General features: G+C 40.0%; 1 protein-coding gene across 4 annotated transcripts in view; it reads right to left on the reverse strand.

The window, feature by feature from the left end:
- The window catches only part of KANK1 (KN motif and ankyrin repeat domains 1), a 213,472-nt gene that overhangs the window by 124,465 nt on the left and 70,136 nt on the right, over positions 1 to 18,871 (reverse strand). For all 4 annotated transcript variants that reach the window (XM_061425450.1, XM_061425447.1, XM_061425446.1 and 1 more), the window contains one exon: positions 11,959 to 12,084. The gene's annotated coding sequence lies outside the window, so the exon portion shown is untranslated. The remainder of the gene's footprint in view (positions 1 to 11,958; positions 12,085 to 18,871) is intronic.

The raw sequence follows: 18,871 nt of genomic DNA on the forward strand, positions 1-18,871 counted from the left end.
GTAAGACTGATACCAGTGTGGAAGGGCATTTTCGGCACGCAGATGCCTCTCTGTGGAACACTCTAGATAAAGGACTGTCACCAGGGAGAAGAAAACATACTGAAAACCAGGGACTGTAGGTAAGCACTGTCCCTGGGGCAGCAAAATGATCCACTGCCTGAGACACAGCCTGGTTCAAGTTAGGATAAGGGCTGAGAGGACAGATGGCCCTGGATGCCTTCAGTCTCTCTTCTCTCCAAACAATCTATAACAATGAACTTCTAAGAAGTACCACCCTCCTTTACAGGTGAGGAAACTGAACCATAGCTTAGACACAGGACGCTGGGGATGAACCTGGAAAAGACGTAACTGATTTGGTATAAAAGCTTCTTGTTATCATTTTACCAAGTTCTAGAAATCAGCATTTCTCCTATTCTTTCAGTACAAATATTCTCACTAGTAATCTATTTGGAAAAACACTCTAAACCAGCAGTAGAATTGCTTTGCAGTTGATTCTCTGGTTCTTCTTTTTGTGGTGGGAAATCCCCTTCAGAGTGCATTCACACCAGAAAAAGTAATATCCTTTTAGTTACTTGTTTTCTGGGTCACATTAATTAACTCTTAGTTAATCCTTCTCAACAGGTATCAACAACTGCATTTTACTTTAAGCTATTTGCTTTGGCCATTTCATGTGATCATTAGGATACAAGAAGGCAGCTTCTCATAACTTCTTAAAATCAAACTGTTTCTGTAACAAGAAAGAGTGATATGAGAACTTTTATATCTTTGTCAATTCTCTTAATTTGGAATAAACAAATTATCATCAATACAAAGTGGCTAAATTAAAAGATTTTTTTAATATGTTAGAGGAGGCTGGAATAAAAATGACACGGAATATTAACTCTCCAGACTTGTACTTCAGTTTTCTCAAAATTTTCCACATTTTAATGGTCATTATTAAATATTAAAAAAGATTGCTGGGAGAAATATCAATAACCTCAGATATGCAGATGACACCACTCTTATGGCAGAAAATGAAGAGGAACTGAAGAGCCTTTTGATGAAGATGATAGTGAAAAAGCTGGCTTAAAACTCAACATTCAGAAAACTAAGATCATGGCATCTGGTTCCATCACTTCATGGCAAATAGATGGGGAAACAATGGAACCAGTGACAGACTTTATTTTCTTGAGTTCCAAAATCACTGCAGATGATGACTGCAGCCATGAAATTAAAAGATGCTTGCTCCTTGGAAGAAAATCTATGACAAACCTAGACAGTATACTAAAACACAGAGACATTACTTTTCTGACAAAGGTCCATATCAGTTTAGTTCAGCTCATTTCAGTTGCTCAGTCATGTCTGACTCTTTGTGACCCCATGGACTGCAGCACACCAGGCTTCCCTGTACATCACCAACTCCCGGAGCTGACTGGGTCTTTTCCAATGAATCAGTTCTTTGCATCAGGTGGCCAAAGTATTGGAGTTTCAGCTTCACCATCAGCCCTTTCAAAGAATATTCAGGACAGATTTCCTTTAGGATTGACTGGTTTTATCTCCTTGCAGGTCTGTATAGTCAAAACTATGGTTTTTCTAAGTAGTCATGCACAGATGTGAGAGTTGGACCATAAAGAAGGCTGAGTGCCAAAGAACTGATGCTTTTGAACTGTGGTGCTGGAGAAGACTCTTTGAGAGTCCCTTGGACTGCAAGCAGACCAAACCAGTCAATCCTAAAGTTAATCAGTCCTGAATATTCATTGGAAGGACTGATGCTAAAGCTGAAGCTCCAGTACTTTGGCCACCTGATGCAAGGAGCCGATTCACTGTAAAAGACCCTGATGCTTAGAAAGACTGAGGGCAGGAGAAGGGGACAACAGAGGATGAGATGGTTGGATGGCATCTCTGACTCAACAGACATGAGTTTGAGCAAACTCTGGGAGACAGTGAAGGATAGGGAAGCCTGGTGTGCTACAGTCCATGGAGTCACAAAGAGTCAAACATGACTGAGCGACTGAACAACAACAATAAATTTCTAAAATTGTGGAAACTAACAGTTATTACCCCATTCAATATATTTGAATATCCAAAAATTTCTACACTTGTAGATTTGAGTTATTTCTCTACTTCAGCTCATTGGACATCAAGATATTCTACAAAATGTAAACAATCTCAAGCTTATTAACATTTTAAGATTTTAAAGTGTTTCTGCTTCTCTTCAATCCATGGCAGAACTGGTTCCCATCATTTTATCAAGAGTTCCTGAAATGAGAACTCTGTGTTAAGGTGGAGGATTTAGAGACTTACAAAGTCAAAAAGAAATCATAACTCCTACATTTTTAATCATCCATCCTCCTGGTGTATGATTTACCCCATAATTCCCACAAGAAAATGAAGAAAGTTTTGAAGAACGAGTTATTCTCAAAGTAAATCTTACAGTCAGCCTCTGTCAATCATGTTAGCCTTTTCCCCTGGTTAGCCATTCTCCACCTCCTGCCAGAAAACTACACCACTATTTAATTGCTTTGTGACTTCACATTTTATTAAGAGGCAGAAAAACATAAAGAGCTAAAACAAGGAGATAAGCCCACTGCCGTAAATTGTCCCCTTAAGCAATGAAACTTGCCCCTCTAGTGTAATAAGGTGGGCACTGTGGAAAAACCCCGACAAGTGCAATTCTGCATAAGTCCAGAGCCCCCATCACTTACAGAAACCCTTATAGTTCTCTGGACTGCAGTGCCATAGATCAGAACCTGGGGCAGCCAACTTGCATGCTTTCGAATGCCAGTGTGAAGGGCATAGCCCAGTGAGTCAATTGCTCTCCACTCTACTCCACCTCAAATTTATTTTCTATTCTCATGGACCAAAAAAAGGGTGGGAGGCAGAAGAGAAAGAAGAGAGACAAAGTTGTAAAAAAAAAATGCAACCTGAGAGCATGCCATCTGCCATCCTGTTTCCCCGGAAATCAAACTACTTGTTATGTAACTCAGTGCAATAGTTGAATGTTCACCCTCGTGAACTCTGAAGAATTTTTTCCTTTCCTACTTTACTGGCTTTCCTGTAAGTCTCCATTCCTTCCTCTGTAGTGAGATGGGTATCATTATCAGATCACACCACATTCCTGAATGTGCCCTAGTCCCTAACCTCTGGAAGATTATATCCAGTGACTCCCACAAATTAAGTAAGCCTTAGTGTTTAAAGCCCTGAGAAAATACCAACTAGTAACTTCTCTAGGATGCTGCCAGCCAGAACACAAAGGGTTCAAGTGTTTTTAAAGCCCACTGATGTGTAGAAGAAAGTGGGTTTAAGACAGTTTTCAGGAAAAGCATGCAAGTATATGAGTGGTGTATGTGTGTGTGTGTGTATAAACATCTAATATATTTAGTAAGCATTAAAAAAGTCAGGAAAGGTATACAATAAACTCAGCAGTGGTTATATTAAGGTATGGGATCAGAAGCTGGGATGCAAGAGTCATTTTTTTTTCTGTATAAATGCTTTATGGCTTGAATATATGCCAATGGATATGTATTATTTCTGTAACTGATTTTAAAAGCTAAAATATGGAAGAGAATGGTGACTAAAAAAAGAAAAAGAATGGTGACTAATCTTTTGAAACCAAAAATCAAAATACATGTTCTACCAAAGCATTTCTGTCCCTCATTTAAGTGCAAGAGGCAGTTAACTAAAAGTAATTTAGTCACTGGAAAATTGAAGTTTCCAGGTTTCAATAGTTGGGTGGTTTTTTTTTGTTGTTTTTTTTTTTAAGGTTGACATAGTATCTAAAACATGACTGTCAAAATTTCAAGATTGTCAAAATTGTCAAAAAAAAATTCAGGTTTCATAAGGTTGTTGTTGTTGTTCAGTCGCCCAGTTGTGTCTGACTCTTTGCTACCACAAGGACTGCAGCATGCCAGGCCTCCCTGTCCCTCACCATCTCGAGTTCGCCCAAGTTCATGTTCATTGCATTGGTGATGCCATCCAGCCATCTCATCCTCTAATGCCCTCTTCTCCTTCTGCCCTCAATCTTTCCCAGTATCAGGGACTTTTCCAATGAGTCGCCTGTTCACATCAGATGAACAAAATACTGGAGTTTCAGCTTCAGCATCAGTCCTTCCAACAAGTATTCAGGATTGATTTTCCTTAAGATTCACTAGTTTAATCTTCTTGCTCTCCAAGGGACTTTCAGGAGTTTTCTCCAGCACCACAACTCAAAGGCATCAATTGTTTGGCATTCTGTCTTCTTTCTGGTCCAACTCTCACAACTGTACTTGACCACTGGAAAGACCATAGCCTTGACTATACCGACCTTTGTCAGCAGAGTAATGTCTCTGCTTTTCAACACTCTGTCTAGGTTTGTCATCGCTTTCCTGCCAAGAAGCAATTGTCTTCTGATTTCATGGCTGCAGTCTACATCCACAGTGATTTTGGAGCCCAAGAAGAGGAAATTTGTCACTACTTTCACCTTTTCCCCTTCTATTTGCCATGCAGTAATGGGGCCAGATGCCATGATCTTAATTTTTTTAATATTTAGTCTAAAGTCAGCTCTTTCACTCTCCTCCTTCACCCTCATCAAGAGGCTCTTTAGTTCCTCTTCACTTTCTACCATTAGAGTGGTATCAACTACACATCTGAGGTTGTTGATGTTTCTCCCACCTATCTTGATTCCAGCTTGTAACTCATCCAGCCTGCCATTTCTCATCATGTGCTCAGCGTATAGGTTAAACAGGGTGACAGCAGACAGCCCTGTTGTACTCCTTTCTCGATCCTGAACCAATCAGTTGTTCTATACAGGGTTCTAACTGTTGCTTCTTGACCCGCATACAGGTTTCTCAGGAGACAGGTAAGATGGTCTGGTATTCTATTCTCTCTAAGAGCTTTCCACCATTTGTCATGATCTACACAGACAAAGGCTTTAGCATAGTTGATGAAACAAAGAAGGATGTTTTTCTGAAATTCCCTTGCTTCTTCTATAATCCAGTGAATGTTGACAATTTGATCTCTAGTTCCTCTTCCTTTTCTAAACCCAGCTTGGACATCTGGAAGTTCTTGGTTCACATAATGCTGAAGCTTAGCATGCAAGATTTTAAGCATGACCTTACTAGCATGGGAGATGAGTGCAATTGTCCAGTGGTTAGCACATTCTTTGGTACTACCCTTCCTGGGGACTGGGATGAGGATTGACCTTTTCCAGTCCTGTGACCACTGCTGGGTCTTCCAGATTTGCTGACATAATAATGCAAACCCTTGATGGCATCCTCCTTTAGGGATTTGAATAGTTCTGCTGGAATTTCATTGCATCCACTAGCTTTATGAACAGCAGTGCTTCTTAAGGCCCTCTTGACTTCCCACTCCAGAATGTCTGGCTCTGGGTGACTAACCACATCATCATAGTAATCTGGTTCATTAAGATCTTTTTTAATACAGTTCTTCCATGTATTCTTTCCATCTCTTCTTGATCTCCCCAGCATCTACTACGTCTCTACCATTTTTATCCTTTATTCTGTCCATCTTTGGGTGGAATGCTCCCTTGATGTTTCCAATATTCCTGAAAAGAACTCAAGTTTTTCCCCTTTTGTTGTTTTCTTCTATTATCAAACATGGCTCATTGAAGAAGGCATTCTTGTCTCTTCTAGCTATTCTTTGAAACTCTGTATTTAATTGGATATACCTTTCCCTCTCTCCCTTGCTTTTCACTTCTCTTCATTCTTATGCTATTCGTAAAGCCTCCTCAGATAACCACAGTCATAACGTAAGATATTGAGCAAATAGAATAAGTCCCTAAATTGGCAACATTATGTCTTCCTTCCTCTTGGAAATTAGGCCATGGTGGGTGTCCCTCCTGATGGTGGGCCAGCACACTCAGGAGGAATTTGGCTTAAGTCAATGAATAGTTTGTATTTACTTTTTGAAAAAGGACTACCCAAGAAGAAAAAAAACAAAGACAAGAAACAAAAAACAACATCGCAGTCCCTAAGGACTATAGTTTGGGGTGGACCTCTCTTTGAAAGAATTACAAAAATTTCAATTGGCTACTCTTTAGGGAAAAAATTAATTTTCATTCATATCTCAAGTTATACTTTAAATAGTTTCATACAGATGAAATATTTTAAAATGTGAAACAGAGCTATAAAAACTACAATAAGAAAATACAGGTAGATTTCTATGCAATCTTGTAGTTAGAGATGTTGCTATTCATTCAGTCATTCTACAAACACTATGTGCTAATAAGCATTAGAGACCCAGTAGATCACACAGACATAATTCCTGTCCTGATGGGAGTCACAGGCTAGAAGGGGAAATAGGAAAAAGAAAATAAATGAAAAGTAACTGCATATTGATGTATGCCTAAAGGGGAAAATCCTGCAGAATTATGACATTGAGAATACTAGAGGGAAAGACCAGTGCTGAATAGGAAAGCATTCTGCCTCAGGTGAAACGTAAGGTGAAGTCTGAAGAAAGAGGACTATGACAACAGCTAACCACTCATATTCTTGTTCAGGCAAGGTTGAACTTTGGACTTCCCAGGTGGTTCAGTGGTAAAGAATCCACCTGCCAATGCAAGAGACACAGGTTCAATTCTTGGGTGGGGGAGAGCCCCTGGAGAAAGAAATGGCAACCCACTCCAGTATTCTTGCCTAGAAAATCCCATGGACAGAGAAGCCTGGTGGGCTACGGCCCCATAGGGTTGCAAAGAGTCGGACATGACTTAGCAACTAAACAATAACCCACTCGTGTTCACTCTATGAATAAGGTAGTTTTCTAAGAGCTGTGCATGAATTAACCCACTTAATCCTCTTCAACAAGGCGAGTTAGATACTGTTACAGTGATGACTCCCATGTTACAGGTGAGGACAAGGAGAAGCAGCTTGCCCAAAGATGCAGAACTAGTGAACATGGAAGGCAGGTGAACCCCAGCAGCATGCTCTGGAGCTCTTCTTCTTGAAACAGGCTCTCTAGAGGAAGAGTCTGCCATAAAGAAGGTACATGAGTACACGTGTGTGTACAAGCACATGTTCCAAGCAAAGGAACAGCACCTGCAGAATAGCGGGAGCAGGAAAGAGGTTGACATGCTCCATGAATTGAAAGAAAGCCAATGTGGTGGGAACATGGTGCTCAAATATGAGTGACAGCGGTGAGATCAGACAGCAGGCAAAGCTGGATCACGCCAGGTCTTGCAGGCCATGGTTAGGAGAATGCCACGACTGGCTTAGGCGGGGTGGGCCAAGATGTGATTACACTTAACAGAGATCACTCTGCTATGTGAAGAACAGACTATGAGGGAACAATACCAAGGCCTTCTTGCTTCATAATTAGTCTATGTGGAACCACAGAAAAAAAGATTCAAACTATATAAAATTAAATACTTACTTAAAAAAAAAAAACTGTACAAAATTCAAAGGCAAAGGAGACAGACATCTATAATATTTTTTACATTTAAAGATAGTTTACAATAAAAAGATTTGCAAATTAGCAACACAAAAAGAAAAAGTCCCTTTGGAGAAATGTGCAAGGAACATGAACGGAATATTCACAAAAGAAGAAATACAAATGGCTTATAAATATATGATAAATGTTCACTTGTGCATACAACTGGAAAAGATTTTTTTAATTCTGTGATCTAATGTTAAGAAGAATCTAGGAAAATAAAACACTTATATACTGTCAGTAGATTATAAACTGGTTGTTTTCCAGGTAATATAGAACAAAAACCTCTTTCTTGACTTTATATTAAGAATAATTAAGGGTAGCCTCAAATTATAGTTAGGAGGATACGCACTGACACATGTCTAGAGGGAGATATTTTAAGTACATACATTCCCTAAACCACACTCTTTATCTACCTTTAATAATTATGCAGCAATGACACTGATATGGAGAGAAGTTTCCAAGGTTGCATATTTGTATTTAAATTTTTTATGTAAGCATATACACACAGAAAAACCTCTGGAAGAATAGGGATTTAATGACGGTAGGACTATGCATTTGCTTTTTATTTTTTTTTTATTTTATATTTTCATACAGGTTTTAAAGGTTACACTCTAATTTAGTTATTACAAATATTGGTTCTATCCCCCATGTTGTACAATACATCCATGTAGCCTATACTACACACAAGGCTTTGTATGCATACACACAAAGTGTATCTTTGTTTGCATTGCCCACTCCTTCACCTCTACATTGCCCTTCCTCCCTGCTTTAGTAACCACTAATCTGTTCTCTATATCTGTGAGTCTGCTTCTTTTTTTTTTTTTTTTTGCTATATTCACTAGTTTGCTGTATTTTTTTAGTGATATAGGTGATAATGGCTTTTAACACCTATGAGTGCTCAGTCTCTCAGTCATGTCTGACTTTTTGCTACACTAGGCAAGAACACTGGAGTGGGTTGCCATTTCCTCTTCCAGGGGATCTTCCTGACCCAGGGACTGAACCTGCATCTCCTGCACTGGCAGGCAGGTTCTTTACTGCTGAGCCTCCGGGGAAGCCCTTGTAGGAGACAGGGGACACGAGTTCCATCCTTGGATAGGGAAGATCCCCTGGAGGAGGAAGTAGCAACCCACTCCAGTATTCATACCTGGAGAATCCCATGGACAGAGAAGCCTGGTCGCTATAGTCCATAGGGTCACAGAGTCAGCCATGACTGAGCACACATGCATTTACTTACTTACACAACTGATACAGTACTTATCTTTCTCTGTCTGACTTATTTCCCTTAGCAGAATGCCCTCAGATTCATCAACACTGCTGCAAATGGCAAAATGTCATTCTTTTAACTGAGTAGTATTCCATTGTGTGTGTGTGTATATATATATATATATATACAACACCTTTATCCATTCATTTATTGATGTATATTTAGGTTCCTTCCACATCTTGGCAAGTGTAAATAATGCTCTGCTGTGAACACTGGGGAACAAGTATCTTTTTGAATTTGTGTTTTTGGTTGGTGTTCGTATTTTTTTATATACCCATGAGTGGAATATGGTAGTTCTATTTTGAGAAACTTCCTTATTGTTTTTCACAGTGACTGCATCAATTTACATCAACAGCTTAAGATGGTTCCCTTTCCTCCAAACTCTCAACATGTGTGATTTGTGTTCTTTTTGATGACAGTCATTCTGACAAGTGTGAGGTGACAGCTCACTATGGCTTTGATTTGCATTTCCCCAACGACTAGTGATGTTAGGTCATCTTTTTATGTGCCTGATGGCCAACGGTGTTCCTCTTTGGAAAAATGTCTATTCAGTCCTCTGCCCATTTTTTAATCAGGTTGTTTTCTTGATGTTGAGTTGTATGAACTGTTTATGAATGTTGCATATTAATCCCTACGTAGTCATATCATTTGCAAACATTTTCTCCCCTTCAGTAGGTTGTCTTTTCGTTTTGTCAATGGTTACCTTTGGTGTGCAAAGGCAATAAGTTTAATTAGGTCCCATTTGCTTACTTTTGCTCTCACTCCCTTTGCCTTAGAAGACAGAGGTGTCTATCCTCTGTCTCTTCCTTCTCTCCTCTCTGCTTGCTGCAAAGAAGGGGCCTCCTCTGGCCAGGTGCTCAGCCAGCCCATGGTCCTGCAGTCCTGGCCCCTTCAATTCCCTGCTCTCTTCTTGACCTCAATACCCATGCCCCTTCCCTTCCCTCCTCCCTCCTCCCTGGGTCCCTGCCTTCCTTCCAATATGTCCTTACCCTACTCTGCTGCCTCCTCCCACGGCATCCCTCTTTGCTCCTTCCCTTCCCGGTATGTTTCCACCCCTGGGCAGGTGTCCATCTGTACCTCTTCGGCCTATCACTGTGTCCTGTAGCATCAAGAGTACAGATTTACAGTCAGAGGCCTGGAGCACACACTCAGCTCTGCCAGAGTCCGCTTCCATGACCTCAAGTGAACAACTCTCTTAATTCCTCCAAGTCAATTTCTTCCTCTGTAAAACAAGGTTAATGATACCTGCTCCACCTCCCTCAATTATGTTTGAGGATCAAGCAAGATAATGCATGTAAAAGTGCTCTGTGAGCTTATAAAGCACTTTAACATTCTAGTTATTCCTGTTACTTCTCTCCCCTCAATATCCTGACCGTGCATCATCAAGGGAGCCTGACCTTCAGGCTGCTCATGGTGTTAACATGTAATAACAATGTCAGCATCTGCAGTTTCTGCTGTAAATTACTAATTCAGTAATGATCACATTTAATTTAAAACAAGTACAGTTGACCCTTGAACAACATGGGAGTTAGGGGTGCCAACCCTCCACACAATCAAACATCTATAGTCGGCCCTCCATCCATGTCTGCCTTCCTCAGAATAGAGTTCCATATCTGCAGGTTCAATTAGCTACAGATCATACAGTACTGTAGTATTTACTACTGAAAAAATCTGTGCACCCATGCAGTTCGAACCCATGTAGTTCAAGGGTCAACTGCATATAATCTATGGTTTTTTAGTTACATGAGCATGGACTTTTGGAAGATAATAGCAGTAGTCAACAATTACTGAGCTCAAACCAGGAGTCATGCACTTGTTCTAAAATTGCTGATCAATTGTTCAGTTGTGTCTGCCTCTTTGCAACCCCAAGCACCACCCCAGGACAAGGCTTTATTATTATTCCCACTTTTTGATGGGGAAACTGAGGCAGAGCAATACTGCCATGATTTGAACCCAGGCATCTAGCTCTAGAGTCCATGCTTTCATCCACTGTCCTGCAATGCCTTTAATGACTAAGTGAGGTCTACAGTGGAGGGAGAGAAACCAGTCAGGAGGCTAAGGCTCGAAAGGATTAGAGACAAGAAGATGGACCTCACCTGCACTCTTTTAAAAAGGCAAATGAAATTATTCATTTGCCAACTACCTATGTTGTTGAGGACTTAGGGTCATCAGGTACTTCCATATTCTGCTGGTGGGAATATAAACTCCCACAACCTTTTGAGAAGGCAACTAGCAGAATGCATCAAACACCTGAGGGATTCCTTCCCACACCGTGGGCTGACTCAACAATGCCACTTCCAGCAATCCGCCCTAGACAGACAATCATGGACGTGCATAAAAGATGTTATTACAATGTTGTTTCTGAAACTGGGTAAAACAACTAAATGTCCAACAAAAGGAGATGAGGTAGAGAAACCATTATATACCAATATAAATGAACACCTTCTAATGTGAAATGATGCTGTAGAAAAGAAGGTAAAGCACATTGTCAAGGGAAAAAAGCATGTAAAAAAGCCTGTTGGTATGGGCTTTGGCATCTGACTGGTTCAAGTTCTGAGTAGGTTCACCAGTTTTCTGAACATGGCAAATTATTTAATTTTTCTGAGCCTCAACTTTCTCGTGTACAGATGGGGATAAGAAAAGCACCAACCTCACAGGGTTGTGAGAATTAATAAAGTAATGTATATAAAGTGGTTGGTACAGAGCCTGGTATGGAGTAAGCCTGTGATAAATGTTTCTCATTTGCAAAAATATCAAAAGTTAACACATATGACACACACACCCCATTACAAATATTTGTAAAAACAAGTATTATAAATAATGTAGTAAAGTTTTAACACTGGTTATCTCTGGAAGTAACAGATTTTTTTCTTTTAAGTTCTCTGTATTTTCTAAACTTTCTTTATTTGAACAAAGCAAGCAATATATTAACATTTAAGTATCTTCATTTTTTCAAGTAGCCTTAACAATAAATATTCCTTTAAATCTATTAAGTTTCTTTAGTATAACCCAGTCTATGCATATTGTGTTTAAGGAAATGGGGTACTTTTATTGATTTAATCTGAAGAGTAATACATTTCCCCCTTTATTTTTCAAACAGCTTGCTCATATTTCATTATATAAAAGTCTTTTCTGCACTCATATATTTTCAGATTAAGAGCACCCTGAAGGGATTATTAGAGCATAAAAGCTAGAAGAAAAGAATAGATTAATGTCTCTTAAAAAGCAAAGTTAAAGAAGAAAAACATGACAACTTCATGATAGTTATATGGGAAAAAAGTATACCTTACCTTAAATATGTAAGGCCAGAAATTACTGCAATAAATATCTCAACTCCATGGACAATTTCTTAGTGTGGTAAAAAGATGGAAGTAATTCAATAGTTCAGCAGTCCATCCAGTACAGTGACAATCATTCTGAAAGAAAAAAAGAGTCTCATTGTGGGAAATGTGATGGAGCAATACTCCTTTCCAATAGGAGAGGGGAATCAATTACTAAAGACAGTTATGAGGTTTATTATGATTAAGGCATTTTCTGGTTGTAGGTGGAAGTGGCAGACCAGAAGTAAAAAAGCCTAGGATATCATCATACCTCCTTTCCTTTAGGAAGAAGCTAGTCACTAGCTCTTGGGTGTCTCACCATCAGTTCACTTCTACTTCATGTGCTTCTCTTCATGTATCCATCAATATGTACATAAATCAGCTCACAAATACCATCACTTTTTATATTTGGTATCTTTGTCATTTCAGAATCAGACTAGCCCATAAGAAATACATGGCCTTTCTCTGAAAATCAGCTCCACGGAGGACCTTCACTGCAAACCGCAGTTCCCCTGGATTAAAACTCTGGGACTGCTTTCATGTCATCCCCTCCATCACTGGCCATGCCAGTATCAGTCCACCCCCACTTTCCCTTCAATGTCCTACTGCTCTCTACTCTTTCACTCCTATGCCTGGTACCTCAATGGGAAAGAATCTTCCTGCCAAGGCAGGAGATGCGGATTTGATCCCTGAGTCGGGATAATGCCCTGAAGAAGGAAATGGTAACCCACTCCAGTATTCTTGCCTGGGAAATCCCAAGGACAGAGGACCCTGGCGGGCTACAGTCCATGGGATCACAAAAGATTTGGATATGACTGAGTGTGACTAAACAACAATAAAACATGCCTCCACTAATACCAAATTCTTTGGCACCCCACCTGTTTACAACAGCAGCCTCTAACCTGGCCTCTCTCTGCAGATCATTACCTATCCAGCTGCTTTCATTCCATTACTTGGGTAACCTTGGATAGTCCCCTATCTTCTGGGTCTCAGTTTTCCTGAGTGTAAAATCAGGAACTGATTTCAACATTCTCCATCCTCATTGTGCTTTGAAGTCAGACGTGTTCAATTCTGGCCTAAGTACTCTAAAAACTCAGACACACTGTATTTCCTCAGAGCTCATTTATTACATATAAGATGGGGATGATACCATCTACCTCTAAGGTTGCTGTAAGAATAAGAACTATGCGATCTTGCACCTGACATACAGCAGGTACAGCAAATATTAGTCACCCCACCCCACCTTACAGGATACCTCCAACTCTGAAGTTCTTTGTTCTTCTCATCTCCAAATCTAGCATTCTATTACATCCACATCTCTTATATCCACAGTCGTAATACATTTCTCTTCCATTAAATGTAAACTCCTTTGCTGGCTTTCAGGTTCCTTTATAATCTGGCTCTACTTTATCTTATCATCCTCCAGCTTCCAACAAACACCTTCTGTCCTAGGCAAGTAAGTCTTGTTACGTTTCAAAGAACACATACTCCTATGCCCTGCTTTCGCAACTATCATCCCCCACACAGGACACAGCTTTTCTTATTCCCTCTGTGAAGCCCATCTCAGGTTCACAGACTCAGAGATCCCACCTTCCAGATAATTTAACCCTCACAGTTTCTCAGTGGAACTGGCCATTGTTTTGAGTTTATTGAGCTTAGCTCTCCAACTGGAAAGTGACTATTTTGATTTTTTAAACTTGTTTTTCATTTTGGCATGGACTACATCAAAGCTTTTACAAATATGGTTTTTTTTTTGTTTGTTTGTTTTGCATCATCTCTACAAATGCTCGTTGAAATTTATAAGCCTTTGTGCCTTGACCTAAGATTCTCTTGTTAATTCCACTATTTTTGTTGTATGGAAGGAGCTTATTCCATCATCAGTAAGTAGACCATTCATAGGCAACCTGGGGTCTTTTCATAGAGCCAGAGATGACTTCTAAGTGTCTCCAGTGTGTGTAGATTTTGAGTCCAAGCAAACATATTCTAATTCCAAAAACCATTTTATGACCCAAACTCTTAGCAGCAGCAGGAATGACTCACAGTGAGGAAAGACTAGCTGCTAAACTTTTACCTCAAAAACGATGAAGCCCTAGGAAAATGAAGCTTCTAAGGAGAACTAGAAGACACAGTAAAGGTTCAAGGGAGATGGAGGAAGATGAGCCAATGAAAAAGATAGAATGGTTACAGAGGCAGGAGAATAACTGTGAGGGCAGAGAGGCACATCAGCCCAAAGAAAGACAAGTGACCTCAAATGCTGTGTATGGAGACCAACAAGATGTCCCTGGATGGAACAATTACTAGGGAGGTCACTGGGCACCCCTGAGGACAGTTTTCAATAGGGCTGGTCCAGGATGCAGACGGAAAAGGATTGAGAAGAAGCTGGGCGAGCAAATGGAAACAAGGAGAGACTTTCCTGTCAAGAATTGTGGTTATCAAGCCAAAGGGGTTATGCTGGTCATTTTCTACCCTGAAGTTTACTTAACAGTCTGATAAAAACGCTCATTCTTATTTCCTTGCTCTATGCCTTTCCATATACACAGAGCTTGGCTACTGAAAATAATTTAATGCAAATCCTTTCAGACTCTCTCTCCTGACACCACTCTTGTGTGCCTGATTTTGGTTCTCTAAGAAACCTTAGAGAACCATTCAACAGCTATATGCTATCAAGTCTGAATGTCTAAATTTTATTTTCCTGCTCAAGATAAATGATAGTTATTCATTTAACAAAGAAAAGGCAATGTATCAGATACACTGAAATGTATCAGATCAACACAGCAAAAGTCCAGATTCAGGTCAAATATCATATGACTTACCTTTGGGTAACCTACATAATACATGCTAACTTGTCAAAAAGATAACTTTAAATATTTCTTTCTTTAAGGGTCTTTACCAAAAGTTTATAAAAATCAAATATGAATAACAAAGAAAATTTAAGCACAATTAGCATTTTTTACTCTCCTTCTATTTTGATATGATGATTTCACATTTATAAACATAATAATTAAATGTGTAAGCATATTAAATTTTTATTAAAAGTGAATTCTAGGCATTATTTTGTAACCTGCTTTTCCCATTTATTTTTATATTGATGGAAGTGTTGTCACTTATTAGCCTCTTATGCCTTCAGTTTTAATGACTGTACAATCATCAATTTTAATAAACCTCTCTGAAGCATTTAAGTCACTTTCAATTTTTTAATATGTAGATAATACTAAGATGGATATCCTCAAACACACCACTAAGTACTTGCTAGGGAGAAAGTCACGGGTCAAACATATGAAAAAATATGCATTTGATATTATTGATAGCTTGTCCTATAGAATGTTTCATTCAATATGTGTTTGAGTGGCATATGCCGCTGCTGCTGCTGCTGCTAAGTCGCTTCAGTCATGTCCAACTCTGTGCGACCCCAAAGACAGCAGCCCACCAGGCTCCCCCGTCCCTGGGATTCTCCAGGCAAGAACACTGGAGTGGGTTGCCATTTCCTTCTCCAATGCATGAAAGTGAAAAGTGAAAGTGAAGTCACTCAGTCATGTCCGACTCTTAGTGACCCCATGGACTGTAGCCCACCAGGCTCCTCTGCCCATGGGATTTTCCAGGCAAGAGTATTGGAGTGGGGTGCCACTGCCCTCTCTGGAGTGGTATACTGAGTAGCATATAAGTGGTATACTTCTCTACACTCCTTCTAAACATGGGTAGTATTAATTCTTAAATTATCCTATCTTACAGATTCCATAAGTTCCCTATTATTAACATATCTCTGAGGTTGAACATTTTTTACTTTTTTGCACTTCTTGTATATGTCCTTTGTTTTTCTGCTACAGTGTCCCCCTTATTTACTTGTATTATCTCTTCATCTATGAAGGCTATTATTAGCTTGGTACTTTAATAATACAGAGAACATGGTATACTAATTGGGAACCTTTGGGTATCAGGAACAAAACCAATTCCAGTCTCTTTGAACCAGAAAGGATTTCTATCACAGGATACAGAGGTGTTCTTATATGAGGATGAACTCTGATATAAGTATTGCAAATAGTTTCAGTTTTTAACTTTATCTCTAAAATGGTCCACCAGTTCACTGGTCTACTTCAAGAATTAAAGAAAATGCAAGTAAAGTCATGAATGTAAGCAATTATTGTTAAAACAAACATAAACTAAAAAAACGCTATTTCTTACCAAACCCTTACTAAGGTGCCTTATTCTTTTGATTCTTACAATGAGCCCATTAGGCAAGTGTTATCATTCCTCTCTTACAGATGAGCTGAATTAAGCATGTATAGTTAGTAAAGTTATAATCAGATATTTATTTAACAAACGAGCTTTGCACTGATGCTAAAAAAAAAAGAGTTGATAACAGAATTATTCTCAGCTGTATTTTTAATAACATTTCTTAAAAGTCATCTCAGGAACTACTCCGGCCCCTATACCAACAGTAAATCAGGTTACTAATTTCTGCAGCATCTATTCTTTTAAATTTCACATTAGTAATCTCTCTTCTCCTTCCTCTATGATGTGTCTTTACTAATAAGTGCTATTCTGGCAACAAAATAAACAATTCTGTTTAGGAACTAAGGCCACTTCTTTAGTTACTACCAACTGAACCCCGTGACACACACTTTACTTTCTAACATTCCAAACGCTCTTAAAGGTGCTTCAGTTGCTCATAGGCTAGTGATGTCTGCAGTAACAGCACATACCTGAACCTATGCTTTTGTCAGCGTGGAAGCAGCACTGTGCTGTATAAATATTTTATGGACAGCTTGTACTGAAATTCTAGATGAGGAGGCATTCACAGATTCTATGTAATATGTTGACTGCTCAAGACCACACATTTTTTATTAATGCTTTGTGCAAGCTTTGCCATTTTCTATGGCATTCCCCTTGATTTAATCTTAAGTATATCCTTCCAAAATATTTTTATTTTTTAATGCATTAGTTGTGCTGTGGCCAAAGCAGTGTCTAAAATAATGGCAAAAGGAAAGCATATGATCACTGAAACTGGATGCACTCACAATTAGTCTAGTCACTGAGAACTCTGAGGGCAAAAGTACATATATGTGAGCCAGGGAGACAAGTTTCTCTGAAGGAATATTAACAGAACTAAATTATCCACTGCCAGAAAAGGGAATCTCTCCCCCACCCTTTTATAAACTCACTAAAGATTTCTAGAAATGCTTACTAATTTGAAGGCTATTCTGGCCTTCCCAGGTGGCACTAGTGGTAGAGAATCTGCCTGCCAATGCAAGACATAAGAGACTCAGTTTCAACCCCTGGGTTGGGAAGATGCCCTGAAGGAGGGCATGGCCACCTACTCCAGTGCTCCTGCCTGGAGGACCCTGTGGACAGAGAAGCCTGGCAGGCTACAATCCATAGGGTCACACAGAGTTGGACAGGACTGAAGCGACTTGGCACTGGGCTTCCCAGGTGGCGCAGTGGAAAAGAATCTGCCTGCAAACGCAGAAGACACAAGAGACACGGGTTCAATCCCTGGGTCAGGGTGATCCCCTAGAGAAGGAAATGGCAACCCACTCCAGTATTCTTGCCTGGAAAATTTCATGGACAAAGGAGCCTGGCAGGCTACAGTCCATGGGGTCACAAAGAGTTGGACGGAACTGACCACACACACACATCTCTAGAATAAACAGGTTTACAAAATATAGTTTTGGAAACATTCAAGCAACAACAAATGCCTACAACTCCTGCCATTTAGGGGCAGGTACAGCACCCATATGTTAGCGAGCATGAGGAGAGTGGGGCTGTGCCCACAGGTGACTCTCCTGAGTGACTGCAGAGGAGGCAGAGCCATCACCTGCTTTCCGCAGCCAGCACCTGGATAGTTATTGCCTCTAGGGCATGAGGCGTCCTCAATGTTTTTCTCTCCGATCTCTCCTCATTCACATGAGGAGGGGGCTCTGGCTTTCCTGCTTCAGGGAGGCTGTGGTTGGGCTTCCTTAAGGAAAAAAGGGTTTGAGAAGAGAGAAACACCACCACCACCACCATCTTCCTTCATATTAAGAGGAGATTCTTGGAGGAGAATGACTGTGGGACTCAGATCAGCAGAAGATCATATCTATTCCCTTGCAGCATCCTCAGATGTGCCAGAGCCCCCAAAGCCTGACCAGATACTGACTGAGCTTAGTCTCCCAGCTGTGACAAAGCATTCTCCCCAGCCTCAAACATGGCCAAGAAGCAGCGAGGACCAGTATCAATAGATGACCCAGGCTGCTTTCCTGACCTCATGAATTATAGTAAGAATCTGGAACCTTGGCACAACCCTGGGAGAGTGGTGTAGGAAAGAGATAAAAGTCTAATGAAGGTTACTTTCCTGCTACCTTAAGGGAGCAGAAGCTTACAGTCAAAACTAAATGGATTCAGGAAAATGCACTATTTCTTACACTCTTAAGTATGTGGACTAAGAGTGATTTCCAATTCAAATTAACAACTGAGTGAGGATATGAGGAAGAAGGGTTAAGATCTAGTAACCTACATGTTTTTCTGATAATATTAGTTTAACTTCGTTGGCTTCCACCAATGGATCAGAATGTTATTCAGAATAAAGAATGCTTTTAGAGATTCGTGTGGTTTTTGCTTTATGCAGGCATTCCACCAAGAACATCTGGCCTCACTCAACACCCCTGCTGTTTAAAGGGTCTGCACTAACAGAGATAGGGGGCTCCAGAGGCATCTGCTGCTGATAGCCATGAGGCCTCATGGAGTGAAGTCACTTTGGAAAATTCACTGCAATTCATGATCCTGATTCAGAGTCTGGCCCAAGGTTTTTTAGGTTCAATATCCAGATTTTCTTGGAGCCAAAGATAATTACTCCCCCAGAGCGGGGTTAATGAATAAACCCACAGCAACATGTTAATGGTATGTGTGT

Source organism: Bos javanicus, chromosome 8 (genome assembly GCF_032452875.1).
Source record: "Bos javanicus breed banteng chromosome 8, ARS-OSU_banteng_1.0, whole genome shotgun sequence".
NCBI lineage: Eukaryota > Metazoa > Chordata > Mammalia > Artiodactyla > Bovidae > Bos > Bos javanicus.